General features: G+C 50.6%; 1 protein-coding gene across 3 annotated transcripts in view; it reads left to right on the top strand.

Annotated features, from left to right (window-relative positions):
• NEURL1 (neuralized E3 ubiquitin protein ligase 1) overlaps window positions 1-14,964 on the top strand; it is a 62,332-nt gene that overhangs the window by 14,836 nt on the left and 32,532 nt on the right. The gene's annotated exons all lie outside the window — the stretch shown is intronic.

The raw sequence follows: 14,964 nt of genomic DNA, 5'->3' as shown, positions 1-14,964 counted from the left end.
GGATTTGAATATCAGACTGGAGGTCTTATGCCTTGGGAGGAAGGAAAGAGCTAGATGGTGCCCTGGAAATGTCCACCAAACTGGACCCTCTTTTGCTTCCAGAGAAGACTTTCTGGGGCCAGAATCAGAGGAATGGGCCTATGGGCTCATGAGCTGATTATTGGGAGGCCTGGGTTTTAGCCCTTCCTGGATGTGAGACAGAATAAATCACTTGTAAGCTCTAGGTCTCCATCTGAAAGCTTGGCCAGACAGTGGTGTTGACTCTTAAAGCACCATCCGAGTTCACTTGATTCCCCCGAAATGTCACTAATGGTGGGCTCCATAGGCACTGGCAGCCATTGCTTAGTGAGTCAAATCTATGATGACAGCACTCAAGCCGCCCTAGGCACTGCCAGCTTGGTCCCATTAGTGCCAATTGGATCTTAACTTCTGCTGAGGGACCCCTGGGGAGAAGGAGGACACATGAAGTAGGATATGTTAAATCTGGGTCCCTGGGGCTTGGTGTGTGCAGCAGGCTGGCGGGAGCTGGGCCGCGCTGGGCCAACAGCTTCCCTCTCTAGTGGGCCAGCTCTCACAGGGCCCGGGCTCTGGGTGCAGATGTGCTGTAACCATGATCTGAAGGGCCCTGGCTCTCTCCAGGGTGCTCTGCAGAGCACTTGTGGCGTCCTTTCGTCTCCAACCTGGCTGGCACCCAGCTGAGAAACATCTGCCTCTCTAGAGGGCCACCCTATGCCCCTCGCCCAGTTTTTTCTCTCATCACCTCAATGTGGATCCCACTCTCAGAGAGCCAAACTTGCTGGGGAGAAAACATTCTATTATATTTGTCCCGGCCTTTTAGCTTCTTGAAGACCTGGTGCCTCTTTCTCCGCTGGATCTTGCCCCAGATCTCCTAGAGGTTGCTGAGACAAGTGGTCTTGGCTGTATTTCCTGGAGGAGCAGCCTAGGGTACAGCTGCATGGACATATCCAGAGCACCCTCCAGGTTGTGTGTGCCCACCTGCCCAGGGTCACACAGCTGGCTGGTGTTCCTTGAAGAGGGAGTTCCTGTCCCGTGTCCTCCTATCCCCCATCCACTCCTATTGCAGGTGGATGTTCCTCTTTTCGGGGACAGCAGTGAATGATGCAGAGCTGTAAGGGGTGAGGCCACACAGGGACTTTCCAGCTTGGGGATAATTTCTCAAATGTTCCAGAAGAACTTCTCCTTTGGGATGGAGCCCCTTCCTTCCCAGTGACCCAGGAAACTCAGGCATGTGAGAAGATGGGGGAGTTTTCTCCGTCACCAAATCTGTCTCAGGAATGTGGGGGTAGCTCTGGGCCTGCAGGGACCCCCCCAAGCTCCACTCTCTGGGCCTGGTCAAAATATAAGATAGGATGAGAGGCCTGGGGGTACCATTGGGCTATGGAAACCCAACCCAGATGTTGAACTCTGGTGTGGCCCAGCGGGCCTTTGGCATTTCCCAACAGCGTCTGGGGGACCTGGGCCCGTCAGTCATGTCATATGAGGACCGAGGTGGAAAGGCAGGCATGGTGGAAGGCACTGAGGTTGAGGCGTGAGCTCTGGAGTGGAGTCAGACTTTGTCTTTGCTAACTGTGCTCCCTGGAGCCAGAGGCTTACCTTCTCCGTACCCTAATTCCTTCTCAGAGATAATGCTGGACTAGTAATAAACACTAGTTATTATTGTCATCATTAGGCTCAGCCTTCAAGTCCCAGCTTAGACATCACTTCCACCAGAAAGCCTTCCCTGATTGGCCAGCTAGGTTAAATGGCCTCAATGTCATCTCCCACTGCTGCCCTGTTCTCCCCTCATAGCACTGATCATACTAGTTGTTGGGGCCTGTTTACTCATCAGTATCTTTTACCGCCTGACTTGTTTATCGTCGTATCACTACTACCAATGCCTGGCACACATAGTAGGCACTGAAATAAATGCAAGAATGGACTGATTCTGGGGAAGTCAAACTTTTCTTCCATGGGCCCTTCAGGGCTGCTACAGCCCATTTTCTTTGTCGAAATGGCATTTCCTGAGTACCAGGCTCTGGGGCCAAGACAAGAGAAGCAGCATGACACCATTGGTTCACTCATTCATTCCCTGATGACATAGGTGTTCTTTGGGTGCCAGGCCTTGTGCCAGCCTCTGGGGCAGACGTGCCCCTGCCCTCATAGCACTTGTGGTGCTGGTCACTGGGGTAAGGGAGGTTGGAGGAGAGGAGGGCGGCTGTTAGGCCGAGAGGAGTCAGACAGGGCTCCCAGGAGGAGGGATGGGTTCAGAAGAAGGTCAAGAACTTTGTATAGATACATATGGATGGGCTTTCTCTTGGGGGGTGGGCAGGGGGCAGATGGAGGAGCTGGAGCTGCCTATGTACGGCACTAAGGCAAGGCTGGTGGATGACGGTGTGGCCCCAGAGGGTGCACAAGCCTTGGCACTCATGCTGAAGTGCCACTGATCCTAGCTCTGCCACCAACACACAAGTGACCTTGGGCAGATCACGTCACTCCTCTCAGATGAGAACTGTGATGGCTTCCTCTCAGGATTGTCAGACCACAGTGACAAAGCACTTTGTGAAAGGAGATGGCCCAGGTAATGGAGGGGTGGAGGGGCAGGGCCTGCAGGGTTAGGCTAGAAGGCAGATATGTGTGAGGCGCTCCGGTGGGAAAACAGGAAGGCAGTCCTGCTTCAGGCTTCTCTGTTTTGTAAATAATTAAATTCTTATCTCAGGTTTGTGGTGTCCACACTGCAGGAGGCAGGTGGGGGCAGCTGGGAACAGGTGCTGTATTGTCCAGGAAGTGGTGGAGTCCTTCCCTCCCTTTTCCCTCCCTCCTGGCCTCCTGGTCCTGGCAGGTAGGGTGCGGGTAAGAAGGCGTCTTCCTGTCACTGGCTGCCTCACTGCTTCCCTGCATCTCTCCTCCTTTCTCCTGCTCTTCATGTTCCCATCGTCCGGTGCCCTTTCACATTCCCAGCTCTGCCGACACAAAGGACCACTTGCCCCTCTACCCCCAGGCCCCACGCCCCTTGACGCCATTACCCGGTGCCTGCCACACATTGCTGCCCGTTGAAACCCTTCTCCCTCCCCAGTGGCCCTTGTCACACCCTCCTCCTCGCGTCCCCCACCTTCCCTCGCCTCCCCAGGTCTGCCCAGCTCTTGAGGGGCCTCAGGGGAGCACTGACCTCTCATCAATGCTCCAGAGACAGTCATTTTTTTTTTTTTCTTTTCACTTTTAGTGCTTAATACTGAGAATGTGAAGGTCTGTTTAGTCTTGTCCAGCTAACATAAACCAGCCGGAACTGGGCCTTGGCGGGGACTGTGCTGTAAGTTCCCTTATTTGGAATGAAATTCATTGTTTTTCACTGGAAGAAAGTGGGGGCCTTGGGGAGGCCCTGCTGGAACCCCTCTCAGGGTGTGGCCTGAGTGGCCCATCCAAAGGTCATCAAGGTATCTGTGACACCGAGGCTGGCCCTAGGACACCAGCCACAGCAGTGTCTCAGGGATCGAGACAGCCTGGAGTCATGTTGTCTAACCCTATCCTTTCACAGGGGAGAAACTGAGGCTCAGAAAGAAGGGACCTGCCCAGCGTCACGGGGCAAGTTGAAACAGAAAGAGATCTAGAACGCAGTGCTCCAGACTCCCTGGCTCTGAGCTCTCTGCTGTGCCAGGGCGCCTCTGGCATAGGAACTGGTGGGGATGGGGCTGCAGGGTGGGATGGGGACACTGATGAATCTGGCTGGAAGTGGCCTGCAGTCTGGAATCTTCCATGGCTTCTGGGGCTAAGCACAGAGGCCTGGGGCAATGAGTCCAGGGGAGGGGACATGGAAGAAGAGGACGGAAAGAAAGGACGAGGGGGTGAGAGGAAAGGGAGAGGTGGCTGAGGGGTCCAGGAGAGCTAGGTTCTGGCCCCAACTCTGCTGCTGTCACTGTGACTTTTTATCTCAAGTGCCTTCTTCCCCACCTGCCGTAGAGACTCGTCTCGTAGGGTGTGTATCGGATAAACTGAGGTCAGAGAGAGTGTCTTGCCTGTGATGAGCTTTGTGACCCATCCTCTCTGTGCCCAGGTTTCCCCTCCTTGTAAAGAGGGGTGTGGACTCTTCATGAGTGCCCTGCATGAGCATGAGCTTTAAGAGCAGAACTTGGATTCCAGCCTTGACTCTGACGCTTATTAGCTGGGCTGTTAATTAGGGGCAGAGACTTCAAAACCTGGGGGTCTAGTGGAAGCAGTGAAGGTCTTTGCAAAGATGACACCAACTCATATATCGAAAATACCTGTACCTGAGTGCCTAATAGATAGAGTGGGGAGTGGGGCAGGCAGCAGGCAACCACGTGGCCTTGAAGCTGACCTTGAAGCTGCACAGCTTCCCCAGGCTGGCCTTGGGCTTTCGTGGCCCTGCTTCCTTAGCTCTATCCTGGACCCCTACTCAAAAAACAGCGAGTGCATGTTTAGATGTTCTTTCTAGAGAAAGTTCCCATTTAACATTAAACTTTTTTTCTCATTTATTCACTTATTCTTTTCACAGAGAACACCCAGCTGGGATGTAGGAAGCTGTAACTGACCAGCTTAGGAATTCCTGAGACTGGAAAAGGAAAGAGAGATGTTAGGAAGTGTGGGCCTGAGAAATCCTAACTAGAAAGCCTCTGGTGCTGGGGAAATTAGGGCAGGAGACATTGCATTATTTACTGTGAGTATTCCCCTCATTGCTCTGTTAGCAGTAGCACTAGTCCTAGTACCCAAGGCTGTTTGTAAAGGTGCATTAAATATTTGGTTCTGCATGCTTAGGGAGGCACTCATTTACAGAAGATCGCCTTGTTGCCAAGAGCAAACCACCAGCTAGTGAAACATTAAACGCAGCATTAAAAGTGGAAAGAGATGATATACGGACCAACGTCCACACAGGCCCCGGGTGTGTGGAAGTGGGAGCCACTGAAGGCTTTAGATTTGCTTCTTGGATGGGTCAGTCTAGCTGCCCTGTGGAGGATGGATTTAAGCGGGACAAGATGGTAGCAGGGAGACCAGTTATGATGGGAATGTAGCTGTCTGGGGGAAGGATGCCAAAGCCTGAGCTATAGTTTTGGTGAAAAAGAGAGTGGGGGACACATTGGAGACACGGGCAGCCCTGGTAAATGAATGATGGGATGGGAAGGGAAAGGGAAGCTCCGAGATGGTGCCCAGGTGGCTGGGAGGATGAGGATTACATCAGGGCTCCATGCAGGAGAGGCGGTAGGAGGGGAAGATGGTGGGTTGGGTTTTGGGATGTCAGAGGAGCCCTGAGGCATTCTGGGGGAGATGTGGGTTGGCAACTCCAGGTGTGAGCTTGAAGCTCAGAGGAGAGGTCATGGCTGCCACCTGTTTCAGCAATGGGTGCCACTTAGACCTTAAGAGTGAATGAAGGATCCCAAGGTGGACAGAATGAAACCATGAAGGAGTTGTCAGAAGAGTACAAGGGGAACCAAGAAAGGGCAGGGACCAGACAGGGCAAGGGAGGCATTGGGAGTAGAGTCTAGAGGTTATGATATGGCACAGGCAGTTATTCTCAGACCTTAATGGACCTGCAGGATGCCTGGAAGCTTGTAAAATGCAGGTTCCTGTGGCCCACCTCCGGATAATCTGGTTTAGTGAATCAGGGGGTGAGTTCTTGGGATCTGCTTTTTAAACAAGAATTTCAGGCGGTACTGGTGTGAGGGATCCATGGACCACCTCTTATGAAACACTTGCCCGGGGATCACTTGACTCTTGGGTCTTGACCTTGGGCAAGTCCTGTGATGTTCCAAACCCCTGTTTCTTTGTCAGTAAGTAGGCGTACTACTTCCTGACCGACAGGGCCACCACGTGGATTAAGTGAGGTCATCACTGTAGGTCATGTGGCTCAGGACCTGGTCCACAGTCAGAGCTCAGTAAACAGTAGGCGCTTCTTGTTTGTTATACATGTTTGAAGATGGCAAGCAATGGGACAAGGCAGGCTGCTGACTGCATAGGCGGGTCAGTCCAACAGGGGTACTCTCCGCCTAGCTCTGGCCCTTGGCTGAACTGGCCCCAAATTTCCATCTCCTAGATGTCTCATCTGCATCGATAGAACTGGGGCCTCCTGGCTCTTCTAATCAAGTCCACAAAAACTAACAAATCAAATCAGAGGTCAGTTTATTCCTTCTCAGTGAGAAATTTACTGTGAGATGGACTGGACAGTATGTTGAGTACTTGGCACCTTCCACCTCTGCGAGAAGCTACTTGAGTGCTGGGAGGAGTTGAGGACACAAATCTGAGGATTTAATGCCTTCTGAACCCTGCCCAGGCCACTTCACCAATAGGGGAATGCCTGCCAGGGGGTCCCAACACTTGGGCCTGCCTGGCTGTGCTCCTATGGGACCCGCCATGGTTTGCCTCAATGACACCCGCTTTTCCCTGATTCCTCTGCCTCCAATGAACACGTGTTATCTTTAGGCCTGTTAATACCACCAGTCAGATGTTCTTTAAGACCCACCAGCTCTGGGGCTATTTCATCTCTTGAGGGTAACTTGGCCTGCTCTGATTAATGACCAGTCAATTTCATAGACTAAATTTTTGGGAAAGCCTCTTGCCAAGTGCCATGGGGGGGGGCACCTCATTGTGGCCCCCTCCCTACTTACTGCCCGTACAGGGTTTCAAGGAGGGAGTGAGTTAAGTCAGTGATGACCCGTCCATACATAGGAATAGTTTGCAGCTTTTAATATTATCAGGTACTGCAATTAAAAAAAAAAAGGTCCACCATATTTTTAAGAGAAAACAGTACATTGCATGATGCACAGTGCGCTTGTTATGATCCTATTTGTATTTAGAATATTATAGTTTTCCTTTCTCCCTCCTCCCCTCCTTTCCCTCTCTCCTTCCCTTCCTTCCAACTAATATTTATTCAGTGCCTACTAAGTGTCAGGCTCTGTTCTCGGTGCTAGGATGTAACAGTGACCAAATTCCCAGTCTTATAGAGTTACACTCTTGTAAGGAGAGACAGACTTATAAAAAAAAAAAAAAAAGCTGCCATATGGGATGTCAGATGGTGATAAGTGCTACGGAGAGAAATAAATCATGGAGTGTGTGCGGGGTGATCTGCGGATGTTTACATCTTTAAATAGGTTGGCCAGAAAAGGCCTGAGAGCATTTGACAATGACTGGAGAGAGGTGACAGGGTGAGAGAGGCAGATATTTGGGGAGAACTCTCTCTTCTGTGGTTTGACACCTTGGTATCCGTCTGTGCGTCTGCTCATCACTCACCCTTTCCTTTGTCTGTTCAAACACAGACAGAGGCTGAGTGGTTGCCCACCCAACTGTTACCAGTGGCTACCTCTGGGGAATAGGCTGGGGATAGAGTGGTATGGAGGAATGAGATACTTTTCTTTTTTACTCCATATTAGTTGGTACTATTTTATTTAATTTTTAAAATAATAAGCATGCATTCCTTTTGTACTTAAAAAATTTTTTAAAATGAACTTTTCTATCCCCACTTCTCCTAAAAGAAAGGGTGGTCTGCAGAGACAAGTCCTGCTTTGACAAGCTGTACGGAGGAATGAAAGAGGTATTTGATGTAGTTATGCCTGGTGCCAGGACAGGGCTACGTAGCCAAAAAGTGCAAACTAAAAATGAGTGGAATTCAAACAAATCCTGATTTGCTTGCCTTACTGGGAGCCCCTGGGAGTCAGGGCCAGGGTTCCACCTCTTATGCCTCTGGGGACTGGTGGGGTCTGGCTCCTCTTCATAGACATTGAGGAACTCCTTCATCTAGAATCTCCTTATCTAGAAGACCCCAAATCCTCCTTCAGCCTGCGTGTGGTTTTGGACCTCCTGTCTCAGACGTCACAGTGCATCATCTCCATTTCTGTCACCATTTTAAGCTGCGACCACCACCAGCTACAGATGCTTTAGTAACAGTTTATTGCTTAAATTATAGGAGTAATATACCTTTTGACCAACATCTCCCCATTTCCCACACCTCTCAGCCCCTGGCAACTATCATTCTACTCTCTGCCTTTATGAGTTTGACTCTTTTATATTTCACATATAAGTGAGGTCATGCAAGAGTCCTCATCTTTCTCTGGCTTGTTTTACTTAGTATAATAGCCTCTCGGTTCATTCATGTTGTCCCAAATGGCAGGATTTCTTTCCTTCTTTTCAAAGGCTGAATACTATTCCATTGTGTATATATACACCACATTTTCTTTATCCATTTATCTGTAGATGGACATAGTTTGTTTCCATATCTTGGCTATTGTGAAAAATGCTGCAATGAACATGGGGGTGCAGATATCTCTTCAAGGTAGTGATTTCATTTCCTTTGGCTATATACTTAGAAGTGGAATTGCTGGGTCATAAGGTAGTTCTATTTTTAATATTTTGAGGAACCTCCATACTGTTTTCCACAGTGGCCGCACCAATTTGCAATCCCACCAACAGTGTACAAGCATTCCCTCTTCTTCACATCTTTGCCAGCACTTATCTCTTGTCTTTTTTATAATAGCCATCTGACAAGGTGTGAGGTGATATCTCATTGTGGTTTTTATTTGCATTTCCCTTATTGAGCACCTTTCGATATTCTTGTTGGTCATTTGTATGTCTTCTTTGGAAAAATGCCTTTTCAGGCCCTTTGCCCATTTTTAAAATTGGTTTATTGTTATTATTAATTTTTTTACTATTGTTTGAGTTTCCTATATATTTTGGATATTAACCCCTTGTCAGATGTATGGTTTGCAAATACTTTCTGTTATTCCATAGGTTGTCTCTTAGCTCTTTTGATTACTTCCTTTGCTGTGCAGGAGCTTTTCAGTTTGATGCAATACCATTTGTCTATTTTTGCTTTTGTTGCCGGTGTTTTTGGGATCACATCCAAAAAAATAATTGTCAAGACCAATGTCAAGCTTTTTCCTTATTTTCCAGTAGTCTACAGCTTCAGGTCTCGTGTTTAAGTCTTTAACCCATTTTGAGTTGATTTTTGTATGTAGTGTGAGATAAGGGTCCAATTTCATAATTTGGCATGTTTTCCTAATATCCAGTTTTCCCACTACCATTTATTGAAGAGACAGACCATCCTTTCCCCATTGTGTGTTCTTGGCACCCTTGTTGAAGATCAGTTGGCCATAATGCTTGGATTTGTTTGTGGGCTCTATTCTGTGCCATTGGTCTATATGCCTTTTTTTATGCCAGTACCATACTGTTTTGATTATTATAGCTTTGTATAGTTTCAAATCAGGAAGTGTGATGCCTGCAGTTTTGCTCTTCTTATTCAAGATTGGTTTGGCTTTTTAGGGTCTTTTGTGGTTCCATGTTAATTTTAGGATTGTTTTCTATTTATGTAAAAAAAAAAGCCATTGAAATTTTGATAGAGATTGCATTGACTCTGTGCAGTACTTTGGGTAGTGTGGACATATTAACAATATGAATTCTTCCAATCTGTGAATACAAGCTATCTTTTCATTTATTTGTGTCTTCTTTAATTTCTTTCATCAATGCTTTATAGTTTTCGGTGTACAGATCTTTTACCTCCTTGATTAAATTTATCCCTTGGGCAAGTCATTTAACCTCTTTGAGCCTTAGTTTCCTCATCTGTAAATGGGGGCTGGCAAGAGCTATGTCCTGCAGTTACTGGATGCTTGTAGACTTTGCAAACCGTAAGTCACTGACACCTGAAGGATAGTTGCTCATCCTCCTTTAATTTGGAGGGAAAATTTAGCTTCTGTGCTGCCAGGAGCAGCCAGGGTAGAGATTTCTCCTGAGCACAGCTTCCTGCCATTAAAATAAAAAATGAAAGAGAAGGAAAAATGACAGACTGGGAAGCCACGGGCGATTGCAGTGGGCTTTTTTCTTCTTGGATGGTGTGGGTTTGAATGCGCGGCTATAAATGGTTTATGCAGACAAATTGGAGGGCCTCTTCCCTCTGCCTCCTTAACTGGGAGAGTCTGGGAGGGAGCCAGGCACATGTTTTCAGCATCTTCTCCTTGTAGTCCTGCCGTGGGTGGTTGGGGGCTGGTGGATGCGCTCCTGTTGCCTCCAGGGAAGACGGTCAGCCAGGCTGTGGTTCCTCAGTGTTCCAGGACACACCTGGCTGCTTGGCTTCTTGGCCGTTTCTATCTAAGTGGGCACCAGCTCGTGCAGTCAATAGTACTGAGGGAACAAGGGGTGCCACCTCGGCGCTGTGAGGTCACGGGTGAGGCAGTCTGTTGCCTTTGGGTCCACAGCAAGCTGGGGCATCACAGCTGGGAGGGTGACCTGAGCGCTGAGATGTGGAGCCTGGAGAAGGGGGCAGATGGGGGCCAAGTAAAGATTACCCATCATCAGCTCTGGCCTGTCTTCCTCCCAACTCCTCCTTCTTTTCTTGTTTCCTTCAGAACATACGCTTTGAGCACTCCCCAGTGCCCACCATGTTAGGGGCTGAGGATCCAGAGCTAATAGGACGCTTACTGTCACTGCAGGGCTGGGGCTACACGAAGGGCTGGACGTGCCTTGGAGAAGGAAGGTGTAGTCTGCCCTGGGGCATTGAGTGATCTCAGAAAGATGCCTCCCAGCTGAGCGATGAAGGTGAGACAGGAGTTTTTGAATGACCATTGTGAGAGGAGGGCATTCCAGGTAGAGTAACAGTGTTCAAAGAGCCATGGACATGTGTGATGCAGCAGTGTCCTGGGACATATGTGGTCCATGGGCATGGAGTGTTGGTACTTGGGGTGGGAGGGGAGGCCGTATACATGGGCTGAGGCCAGTTCACAGAGGACCTTGAATGCTTCCCAAAGGAGGGTGGAGTTTATCGACTATGGGATATCTAAGCTGGGGAGTGACCCAGCCAGATTTGTCAGCAGACAGGTCAGCCTGGCAGCCTGAGCAAGGGGGAGGCTGAAGGCTGTTGGAAGAATTGTCCAGATCAGCATGAAGCTGATAGCCTGCAGCTGGAGTAGCCAGGGGATGGATTTGACGAGGACATAGTGACTGCTCAGCTGGGGGGATCCAGGCTGACCCCAGACTCTGGCCTGGCTAGTGGCACTCAAAGCATAAACCAGGCCACGGACCCTTCAGGCGGTGCCCGTGTTTGGTGGGGTCAGGAAGAGGACTGAGAAGCAGTGATGCCCAGCTACGAGTGTGCTGGCTCATCTTCGGTTTTCCACCAGACCTTGGTGGAAAGTGGTGAGAAGGAGGGTCTGCTGCTTCAGACAGTGCAGGCATTCTTGATCGCTTCTCCCCAAATGATTCCCCTCCACATCCGTGATTCAGGGAACTCCTGGTTCAGAGCTAAAGATACATGAGTTCAGAGTCTTTATTTTACAGATATGAAAACTGTGGCCCACAGAGGAGAATGACTTGCCCAAGGTCACACAGCAAGTTATAGAGGTGGTGTCATGGCTGGTAAAAATAGACCCCCACACAAAGGCGACGTTAATGTAGCCCACCTCCTTTAATTGGCTCTCAGAACAGAGTTCTACTCTGGGCAGGAGAAGTGGGTTTGGTTGAGCTGGGCTGAGGTGGTGAGGGGTGGAGTGTTTGTTTTAGGTGGGGGGGATGCCTTGGGCAGACATCCCTGCTCTGTTTGCCCAACACAGGAGCTGCATTAACCCACCTCCTGGAGCCCTTACCCACCACCCTCCCAGGATGAGGGGACCTATCAGACATTAAAAGGGGCTGCCCTCCCTGAGTCTTCCCAAACTCACACAGGCTCCCACAGATCTGCCCACGCCTTGGTTGAGTTTGACCATGGGCTACAGGACCTGCCTGGAACCCAGGAGTCCTGACTCCCAGGGAAGGCTTTGTCCTCTGGACTGGAGAGTTCACCCTGTGCATTCCTGGGGTCTCTGGTGGCTTGCCTGGCCCTGGGCTCCAGCAGCTGGAGGGAGGAAAGAAAGGAGACAGTAATCCTGAAGGGTGTGGCGTCGTGGGGGACGAGCCTGAGTTACGTTATTAGAGAGAGAGGAAAGGAAGATGGCAACAGTGGATGAGCATGCAAATTGGGAGATGGAGCAAACTGGGAGATGGGACAGCTGCAGGGAGGAAAATGGATTTTCTGTCACCCTGTGGTGGCTGCCCTCCTTGAGCTGTCCTTTGGGCAGGGGACCCACAGTCCCAAGAGCCCACACCTGAGCTCTAGCTACGGGGAGGTGGGGTGGGCGTGGCCAGCACTGAGCCAGCCACATGCTCGTGGTCCCCAGAGACCCTGTTTGTGGGGCTTCCTGATGACAAGACGTAAGATTGGGGTTGGGGTCAGTGACTCAGTCTGGGCCTAGGGCTGGAAGTGTAGGGGCAGGGACAGAGTTTGTGCATCAGCTAAGTGGTGAGGAAAGACGCTAGCCTCTGCTGAGAGGTCTTGAATGGACCCCAGTACTCACAGGTGCCTCTGTGCCTGCGGGTCCTACCCTTGACTCTCCAGCCAGCATGGCTCCAGGGTGCCCACGAATGCCCAGTGTCTGAGTCTGAGTGTTGGAGTGAGAGGCCCCCAGCAGGGAGCAGGAGGCAGGACCAGGGAGCAGAGGTGGGAGCCAAGTCAGGTGGCTCTGGGCTCTGCCATCCCTCAGTAAGTCTGACCTGGGGTGGAGGGATGGGGAAGGAAGCAGGAGAGCCTGAGGAAGGCCACTCCCTACAGGCAGGAGAGTTGGCTGAAGGGGGTAATTTGGGGGTAGTTTCAGCTGGCTGGGGGGACACCAGAAGTGTTGAACACCAGGAATCCTGGCTGAGCCACTAGGCCTGAAGGTGAGAGAGAGAAAGAGAGAGAGAGAGAGAGAGAGAGAGAGAGAGAGAGAGAGAGAGAGAGAGAGAGAGAGAGGAGGGAGGGAGGGGTGGAGGCAGGTGGATGGGGTTGGGGAGGGTGGTCTCTGCCTGCAGAGGAGAGATTTAACCTCCTGCTCTCAGCTGCCAGCTTTTCTCATAATCCGGGCAGGCCCAGCGGGATCAGTCCAGTGTGTGTTTATGCGTCTCTGATGGACAAGGCTCGTGTCTTGCTCAAGCACATGTGTCCTGTCCCCTGACCCCCTTGGGTCTCCACATCTCTCTGCCTCCTCCTCCAATAAATGTCTCTTGTCTGCCCTTCCTCACCCTCCTCAGCAAGGTGATAATTTAGGTCCTTTGTGACTTGTGACCATTGAGACAAGGGATGGCTTCAAGTTGAAAATTCATTCTATCCCCAAACAAAAACAGAACGCTAACCAGGTGACAAGGGGCTATGTTTAATTTGCTTACTTAGAAGAATCCACTGTTACCCAGCACTCTGGAATGGCATTTGCATATAAGGCATGCGTGCAATAATACATGTAAAGCCTGGAACCGTGAGTGGTGCTAAGCAAAGGGTGCTGCACGAAGATGAAGGTGGTCCCTAGCTCTTACAGCTGGTCCTCCCTGCCTCCCTTTCTCCTCAGTGGAACATTTCCAAGTATCCTTAGTGTGCTCATATCCTGGATCCTAAGTCACTCCTCCCTGAGGTCGGGTAGGGATCTTAGCTGCTCTAGGTCCTACCTTGATTCTTGAGTTCTCTGGGCCTCTGAATAGCGTTGACAGCAATTGTTGCTATTCCTTTTACTGGACCTCAGAGAAGCTCGGTAGCTTACCCAGTCATGTGTCCGTAGGCTTGCCTATCTTACTTCAAGAACAGAGCTGCCAGTCTCCACGAGGGTGGGGTGGGCACATCCCCCCACCCTTCCTTCCTGGTGACATAGATCTTATCGCAGGCAAATGTTTGCTGCCAGCTGGGGGCTCTGTGGGTGGGGATCTGTCTGGCACACTCTGTCCTGGGAATCAAAACCTGGTTTCTTCCTTGTTCTGTCCTTTCTGCCTGGCGTGGACGTGACTCCTGTGTAGTCCAGGCTGGCCAGGATGGTCCTGAGGCCCAGACCTGGGGAGCAGGCGTAGGTGTGTTTGTGTCTTGGAGGGTCTGTGAAACGGCTGCTTGGCACTGGGCCCATGGCCTGGGAGGGGTGCCCAACTCCAAGCTGTTTTCTCAGATTCCCTTTCGGTCTCCGCCCCCGCCTCTGCACCTGTTGTGTTCCCATCATCCTGGGCGGCTGGCAGCTGTCACTGCTGGGGCACCTGTCCCAGCCCCAGAGGACACCCTATGGGCTCCCTGGCTCCAGTTTCCTTGCAGCACGCAGCGCATGCTCTGTCTCTGTGTGTCTTTCTCCTCATCTCTATGCACATGTCTCTCTCTTCCAGACTCCAGGCAACAGCCTCCAGTCTCATCCTGGTTCCGGGCATGAGAGGAAGCCTTGGGGGTGGGGCTCCCTGTTCCCCATTCTCCAGCACCAGGCCCAGTCTAATAGGGCAGGGAGGATGGCCCTGGCAGCTTGGCCTTAAGCCCCATATGCCAGGTGACTCATCAGCTCAATCAAATTAGCCCTTGTTCTTGATGAAAAAGATATGACAACAACCAGGAGCTTTTCCCAGCTCCTCCCCAGCACGGCCCTCCCCTCCCTGCCCTCGCTTTATGGACTACTTCAGATACCAGTCCCCTCTGCCCACCTCGTAAAGAGAAGTGATCCCTTCTCCTTGTCCGCTCTTGTCTGCCATGCCTTGCAATGCCCTGACCCATATGTCATGCTAAGTAAGCACCAGAAGATGTTAAACCTGAGTGTTCAAGCCCTTATCCTACTGTGTGACCATAGGGAAGTCCACAATGTACTAGGCCTCCTTTGCTACGCCTGTTAAATGGGCACGTTACTTCTTGGCCTGCCTGAAGGCAGTGGCTGGACCCAATGCTCTCTTGGGTCCAGATCTCAAGATCTCCTTTCTTCAAAAATTTTGGAGTCTCTGATTCCAATGGTTTCTATTGTCCAGTGAATTTATTTTATGTTCTGTTCTGCAGTTGCTGGGTCTGCCCTAGACTTTAAGATCTGAGGGTAGGCTCGGCCTGAGGCTGCGGTGCTGGGCCTTGGGGGACGTGGATGAGAAAGGACTTGGTGAGAAGAAAGTTGACCACAGAGACCAAGATGGTGCCCAAGAGGGAAAGTGTCAGGAGATGGGAGATGGCAGGAAGAAGAGAACCCTGGT

The sequence above is a fragment of the Rhinolophus sinicus genome, chromosome 15, assembly GCF_057876585.1.
Source record: "Rhinolophus sinicus isolate RSI-liver-muscle chromosome 15, RSI-T2T, whole genome shotgun sequence".
Lineage (NCBI taxonomy): Eukaryota > Metazoa > Chordata > Mammalia > Chiroptera > Rhinolophidae > Rhinolophus > Rhinolophus sinicus.
This window is presented reverse-complemented; position numbering and strand designations above follow the sequence as displayed.